General features: G+C 44.1%; 1 pseudogene; it reads left to right on the top strand.

The window, feature by feature from the left end:
• Window positions 1–2,012: 2,012 nt before the first annotated feature.
• LOC149314725 (disintegrin and metalloproteinase domain-containing protein 20-like) lies at window positions 2,013–4,018 on the top strand (annotated as a pseudogene).
• The last annotated feature ends 3,761 nt before the right edge of the window (window positions 4,019–7,779 follow it).

Below are 7,779 nucleotides of genomic sequence, written 5' to 3'. Positions count from 1 at the left end.
TTGACTGTCCAGCTCTCACATCTATATGTGGTGATGGGTAAATACATAGGACAATTCCAACTTTAGCGTTCAGTTTTATATCTTTGCCCTTTATGACATTGTCTAGTTCTGTCATAGCTGCCCTTCCCATTCCTAATCAGATTTCCTGACTACAGTCCCTGCTCTGATCAGTCTTTGATTGAAGGCAGGAGAATTCTGTCTTTCAATTTCTTCATTGTCATCTGTATATGATGATGGGGAATACAATGCACTGGACAATACTAACATTAGTCTTCAGTTGTACACATCTTTTCCCTCCCTCCCTCCCTCTCCACCTTTTTCAGCCTCCCAGCTAAGTTTATTTTTCGCCTATCCACTTTCTTCACTGTCCAACTCTCACATCCCTACGTGGTGATGGGAAATACAATACTCTGGATAATCCTAACTTTAGTATTCAGTTGGATAGCTTTGCTCTTCAGGATCTTTTCTAGTTCTTTCATAACTTCCCTTCCCATTCTAGTCTTTTGATTTCCTGATTGCAATCTCCACTGTGATCAGTGTTTGATCCAATGCAGGGGAATTCTATAAATACCTCATTTTCCACATTGTCATCCATACACAGTGATGGGAAATACAATACACTGGACAATCATTAATGTTCAATTACATATGTCTTTTCTCCCCCTCCCTTTCTACCTTTTTCTGAGCCCAAGTTGATGTTCCTCCTATCTGCTTTCCTCACTCTCCAGCTCTCACATCCCTACATGGTGATGGGAAATATAATACATTGGACAAGCCTATCTTTAATATTAAAGGTATAGTTGTGTTAGTCTGTAGGATCAGTATGTGGAGTGTTCTTGTAGCCCCTTTGAGACTATCTGAAAGAAAGGAAGCAGAAGGAGCTGTCCTAGACTTAGGTCTACTTCCTCAGATGCACAGAATGTTTTACAAGGTATTTGTATGTACAGAGACCTTGTAGCCCTGGTTTTTTGTGGGTTTTTTGTGCTATGTGGCCATGTTCTAGCAGAGTTTCTTTCTGACATTTCGCCAGCATCTGTGGCTGGCATCTTCAGAGAATGCTTTGCCTGGAAAAATTGGATGTATATATACTGTGTGAGCCTGGGAATGTAGGAGTGATTTGCATGTGTATTCTTCTGTGCTGATGGCTGGCCTCAGGTTGGGAGGCTAAAGCAAACAAGGATTAATGTCTGCTAATTGGTGATCATTATCTCCTGGGAAAGCCCCTGACTCTGAATGGTTTCCCATTTGCCGAGTCCTTATTTTGCTATTCTTCAGGACTGGTAGCCAAATTTTGTTCACTTTAAGGGTTTCTTATTTCTGGTTGAAATTATCCAGATGTGTATGGATTTCAATGGCTGCTCTGTGCATCCTGACATGGTAGTGGTTGGCATGGTCCAGAATTTCAGTGTTTGTAGCCCCTTTGAGACTCACTGAAAGAAATTGGTAGGAGGAGTTTTCCTAGACTCCAGTCTACTTCCTCAGATGCAAAGAATAAGGTTTTACAAGGGATTTGTAGGTAGAGAGATCTTTAGCCCCTTTGGGAGTAAATGAAAGGAAGAAGTTGGCAGCATGAATTTCCCTAGACTTCAGTCTGTTTCCTCATGTGTATCCGATTCCTCAGATGCACAGAACAGGGTTTCACAGAGGAGTTGTGTGTGGAGAGCTCTTGTAGCCCTTTTGAGGAGGTTGGCAGCAGGAGCTCCCCTAGACTTCAGTGTTCCTGCTCGGCTGCTTTTGTGGAGGCTCCATGGTGTGTGTGCCTTTCCTCTCCCTCCCTTTCCCTCCTTCCCTCTTCGTCTCCTGGGCCCGAGGCCATCCTCCTCCTGCTCCTCTGCTCCCTCACTGTCCAACCCTCGCCCACTTAATACAACACGGGATGCCCTTAAATCACGGCGACGTGTGTCTCCTTTCCCTCTCGCCGTACCCTTTCCTCCCGGCCCCCTCCCTGCCGCCCCTCGGTTCCACGGATGAAGGCCGAGGCCTAGCTCCATGGCTGCCCTCCTGCGGCTTTGATGGCGGCGGCAGCGGAGGAGGAGGAGGAAGAGAAGCCTCGTGGTTGCCACCTGCCGCTGCTGGCCCCCGCCGTGAGGAGGAGGCCCCCGAGGGGAGCCATGGGCCAGGAGAGCCCCAAGGGCGCCCTCCTCATCGCAATCGCCGCTGCCCTTCTGCTGCTGGCAGCCTCCGGGGCCTCAGGCCTGAAGGCCTGGGCCTCCCCTGAGGTGGTGATCCCAAGGCGGATGGCACCTCATGGAGGCGGTGGCGGTGAGGAGCTGGCCTTCCTGCTGGAGGTGGCAAGGCGAGTCCTGGTGCTGCGTCTGAGGCAGAAGGAGAGGGTCTTTCTCCGCAGGCCCTTCCCGGTCCTCAGCCAGGGCACCGACGGGGAGCCGCAGGGGGACTACCTGCCTTCCCTCCAGGAGGACTGCTTCTTCCAGGGCTGGGCCCACGGCCACCCCGCCTCCCTGGCCACCCTCAGCACCTGTGTGGAGGGTGGGGCCTCTGGGGCCTGCTCCAAGTCGCCGCAGGGGAGGCCTACAAGATCCAGCCCCTCCAGGGCTCCCCCACCTTCCAGCACCTGGTCTTCCGTCCAGAGGGCCAGGGCGGCGAAGGAGGGCCCGGGAGCTGTGGGCTGAACTCTGGCCAGGAGGGGGAGGAGGGCATCCCTGGAAGTGAACCTGTGGCCCAAAGCACAGAGGGCCTAGCAGGTGAGGATGCTCTGTGGAGGGAGCCCACCAGGTACGTCAAGGTGGCCGTCGTGATGGAGCACCAGCGCTTCCTCCAGTTCGGTGGGAACGCAACGCTGGCGGCTGGGCAAGTGCTGGAGGCCATCCATATCGCGGACTCCTTCTACAGGCTCCTTGGGATCCGCCTGCACCTCGTTGGGCTGAACATATGGTCCCAGAGGAACCTCATTGCCGTACTGGAGAGCCTGAGCGAATTACTTGACGCTTTCAATACATGGAGGAGGATGGTCCTTGCCTGGCGGCTGAGGCATGACGTCGGCCACTTCTTCATCTACAAGCGTTTCGGGGCAAAGCTCGGGACATCTTTCGTAGGAGTGGCGTGTGATCCCAGCTGGGCATCCTCCGTCGAGGCATTTGTTATGTCCAGTTTGTTCTCTTTCGCTGTCACTTTTGCTCATCAGTTGGGCCACAGCCTCGGCATGCAAGATAACGAGAAGGGCTGCATTTGCAACCAGCAAATTGCAACCATTGCAAATCGGATGCTTGTTGCCAATCGAATTATATGTTGCGGTCAGGGGCCACGTGTGCTTTTGGAAAGTGTTGTGCCAACTGCCAGTTTCTTCTGGCTGGAACAGTTTGTAGGGAAAGAACTAACATCTGTGATCTTCCTGAGTACTGCACCTGGGGTTACAGAATGGTGTCCCGAATATGTTTATGTACAAGATGGAGCCCCATGCCATGATGGTGCCTACTGCTATCATGGAAAATGCTCTACTCACAATGAACAGTGCAAAATGATCTTTGGTAAACAAGCAGCAGTTGCCCCACTAACTTGCTTCAAAGAAATAAATACTCAAGGTGACCGTTTTGGGAATTGTGGCACTGCTGGTAATATTTATAAGAAATGTGACAAAAGTGGTGTGTTATGTGGGAAGCTCCAGTGCATAAACATTGACGAAGTGCCTAATTTTGATGAGAGAAGCACCATAATTCAGACTTCTGTTGATAACAACTTGTGCTGGGGTACAAATGACCCAAATGATACTGGAGAGGTAAAAGACGGCACCCAGTGTGGCAATGGCATGATATGTAGGGATTGTATCAAAGTGTCTCTCTTGAACTATGATTGTAACCAGACAAAGTGCCACAACAGAGGGGTATGCAATTCTCATAAAAATTGTCATTGTAATTACGGCTGGGCCCCACCAAACTGTCTAAAAGAAGGCTGTGGTGGCAGCATTGATAGTGGACCCCCTCCACCCAACAGTGGCAATGTTGGGATGACTAGAAGCACTGTAATAGTTATTTTTGCTGCTTCTGCTCTTCTTATTGCTTGAGTTGGCATTTTGTAAGAAATGTACTGATGGGATTATTGGAATTACTATAGTTCACTCGATGATGTCTTAGATGACAAACTCCAGTAAGTTCTCATTTGAGAACAACCCCCGAAGTGCCTAATCTGAAATTGCAAATACTTATAAAATAATTAGCATATAAAAGTTGCACTGTACTATAGTGTAAATAATGCATTTTTGTTTTTTGTAAATAAAAGTGGCTGCTTGATAATTTTTAAAAAGCAATTTCTGCATTTAATTAGTTTTGTAGATGTGTCAGCTTAGGAAATACAAGGGGCATGCAGTTGTTAATGTCTGAGGATACCTTCACACAAGGCTTCTTAGGACAATTACTTCATCACGAATAACACTCTGAGATAGATCAGCTCCACTTACTTAAATGGGTTCTGTGTCACTGTTATTACTTGAAGGTCACATGGAGGGAACATAAATCAGCTGTTGGGGATATATTAGTTTAAAAAAATAGAAAACGGTTCAAATTTTGTCCCTTATTTTAATTAGTAATTGTATATATTTTTATTTATAAATGCTGCCCTCTGAATAGAGAGGCCAAAGGTTCTTGTTGAATGTCAAGTATATTCATATTTAAGAAACAAAACCATTTTGGACAAAATATTTTGAGGCTGCGTATTTCTTGAAATGATTTCCATGACTTCAGGCATGTGATAAAGTTTCATTGGAAATGGGCATTTACAGAGTTTGCTCAAAGAACTAAGTTGGATTCCTGGACAGATCTTTTTCACACGTATGTATCTTCAAGCAAATGTGTGATGCATTCCAACACATTACTTACACATGTGTGAATCCACAAGATGGTTCCTAAATGCCTTTTTGTGGAGGCAACATTTATATTGGGACTAACTTGAATGCTATTCAAGACAAACCTAGTTGGAGGATGCATTTTCATAGAGTAATGAACAGTTCTTTTAACCAAAATAATGGCAATACAATCAGTCATCTTCTCCATTCATCTGAAAGTTCTTATAGAGACAACATAAAACATCTCAAAAACTGCACACTCACAATCTTCTCTCAGTTTTTTTTGATGTATAATCAACATTAGAATTTGACAGAAGTCTTAGTCACAAGAGCAAATACTTCATAGAATTACTGCATAACTATTTTTTCATATGCTGAACTTGCTGCTCACCCCCATATATATGTGTGTGTGTGTGTGTGTGTAATTTTTGAGTAGCAGGGAAACATTTTTATAGTCAGACCAACACTTCCGTTGACTGCAGTGATATTTAATCATGTGTTAATTGGGCTGGGAATCGCAGTATCTATTGGAATAAGTGACACTGTTATTCTATACATAGTTCTGGTGTGTTACATCTATTCATAAATGCTCCCACAAGCACAAAAGCAACACATATTTGCGATTTGCAATGGCAAGTGTTAATTCAGTCAGATTGCTTGTATGATTTTACAAGAGACAACAGTGCAGACTAGTGGTGCTTTATATTGTATATGCTATAGCAGTTATGCTTTGTGGATCTCTTTGGTGTCAACAGAATTACTATAGTGAAATTTATTTGATTAAAAAGCTTGATTTACAGATTTTGCCTTTTGACTCGTTCCTAGTCTGCCTTGCATACTAATCTAACCCAAAAGATTTATTTTTGAATATGTTTATAATCAATACTTCAGAACTGTATGGATTATACACCTGGTTTTCTTTTAGGAGTTGATTTGTAGATCTGAGCAGTGATATCTGAACAGAGAGTTTAATGTATTTTTTAAAAATCACATAACAGTTCAATTTGTCCCATTGTACAATATAGAACTTTAGACTGCCCTTTATTGATGCACAGTCAAGTTAACTGTTGTTGTTGTTGTTGTTGTTGTTGTTATTTTCTTTTATCCTACCTTTCTCCCAATATATGGACTCAAGGTGGTGAACAGCAGATTTAAAACAATAGCCAGCTCCAGTTAACAGCCTGGCTGCAGCTCTTTGGGCCAGTTGAAGTTTCTGAGCACTTTTCAAAGGCAGCCCCATGTAGAGCACATTACAGTAATCCGGTTGGGATGTAACCAAGGCATTTACCTCCATGGCCAGATCTGACTTCTCCAGGAACGGGTGCAGTTGGCACACGAGTTTTAGCTTTGCAAAAGCACTCCTAGTCACCACCGAAACCTGGGCTTCCAGCACTGAATCGAGAAGTACCCCCAAACTACGAACCTGAGTTTTAAGGAGGAGTTTAACCCCATCTAAGGCTGAATTCCTGTTACATAGGAATGATTTCAGATTACTTAATAAAATATAAAATGGAGGAAGAGGGAGGAAGAGTAAAAAAAGAATGAAACAGCACCTTTAAAATTAACTTATTTTTGTTTTAACACAAGCTTTTGTGGATTTAAAACCACTTGTTCAGATCTAGTATAGAGTGATATTAAAGCCTCAAGTTAAAATATGTATTCATACAGTTGTGATAGTGGAATAGAATGTACTGTAATAGGATCCAGAAGATGTGAATCATGTCCCTTGCTCTAAGATTACAAAGGGCTGAGTAAGGTAATACATACAGGTCTTTCAGACCTTTACAGTGGTCAGTTAGTGAGGACTGTCTAATGTTCGATTTGTGTCCTTTAATCCTCTTGCGTAAAGACTGACCTGTTTGTCCAATGCAGAATGTAAGGGGAGATTGCTGGCATAGGATGGCATATATCACATTGGAGGAAAAGCAAGTAAATGTGCCTCTGATGTTGTGGGTGATGTTATTGGCTCCTGTAATATTACTCCTAGAGTAGATGTGGAAACAGAGTTGGCATATGGATTTGTGGCAGGGTCTTGTCCCGTGTTACCATCTATGTTAGTATCCTGCTGTGAGTAGTTGTTTAAGATTTGGGGGCTGTCTGTAGGCAACTAAAGGTCTGCCTTCCAGCACTTGTGAGAGGGCTCTACTATTCTTCATGACTGGTTGTACTTCACTGATGTGTCCAAGAAGTATTTATGAATGTATTTATATATTTATGAATACATTTGTCTCTCCACATTTGTGGCTTTCACTTTAGCAGATTTGATTATTCACGGATTTTATTAATATGTTCTCTCTAGGAATATCTAGGTCCTCCAGCTCAACTCTATGGTCAACTTTAACCAAAAGTCTCACTGAAGGATCTAGAGATTCCTAGATAGACACTAGGCATTTATTGCTCCTCCAACACAGTTCTACGGTCAATGTCTGGCAGATGTTGACCATAGAGTTGTCCTGGAGGACTAGAGAGGTGTACTCCCAGGTAAAAACATAGTGTTTTTGTTATTTGCAGTTTTCCCACATTCACGGGGGTCCTGTACTCCTAACCCCATCGAATGTGGAGGTACGAGTGTATATTTATATCAATAAAATGTATTCATTCAGGTAGTTTAAGGCCCCATACAGACAGCCCAAAATAAAGCCAATTTGGGTCACTTTGGAGGTATGCTGTTTAAATGATGCATGCGTACTAAGAGTCCGGAACCCGCACCAAAGCCACACTTCAACTATATTTTGGCCTGTCTGTTTAGGCTCTTAGTTGATTTTATTTACAACACTCTGTGTGATTGTTGAGCCTGTGTGACATAGTGGTTTGAGTTTTGGACTAGGATTCTGGTGACCAGGGTTTAAATCCCAGCTCAGCCTTGAAACCCATTGGTGACTTTGGGCAAGTTACACTCTCTCAGGCTCAGAGGATGACAGTGGCAAAAACCTCTCTGAAGAAACTTGCCAAGAATACCCCATGATACATTTGCCTTAGGGTCA

This window comes from Sceloporus occidentalis, unplaced genomic scaffold (assembly GCF_023333645.1).
Source record: "Sceloporus occidentalis isolate IW3139 unplaced genomic scaffold, rSceOcc1.0.p SCAF_4, whole genome shotgun sequence".
Lineage (NCBI taxonomy): Eukaryota > Metazoa > Chordata > Lepidosauria > Squamata > Phrynosomatidae > Sceloporus > Sceloporus occidentalis.
This window is presented reverse-complemented; position numbering and strand designations above follow the sequence as displayed.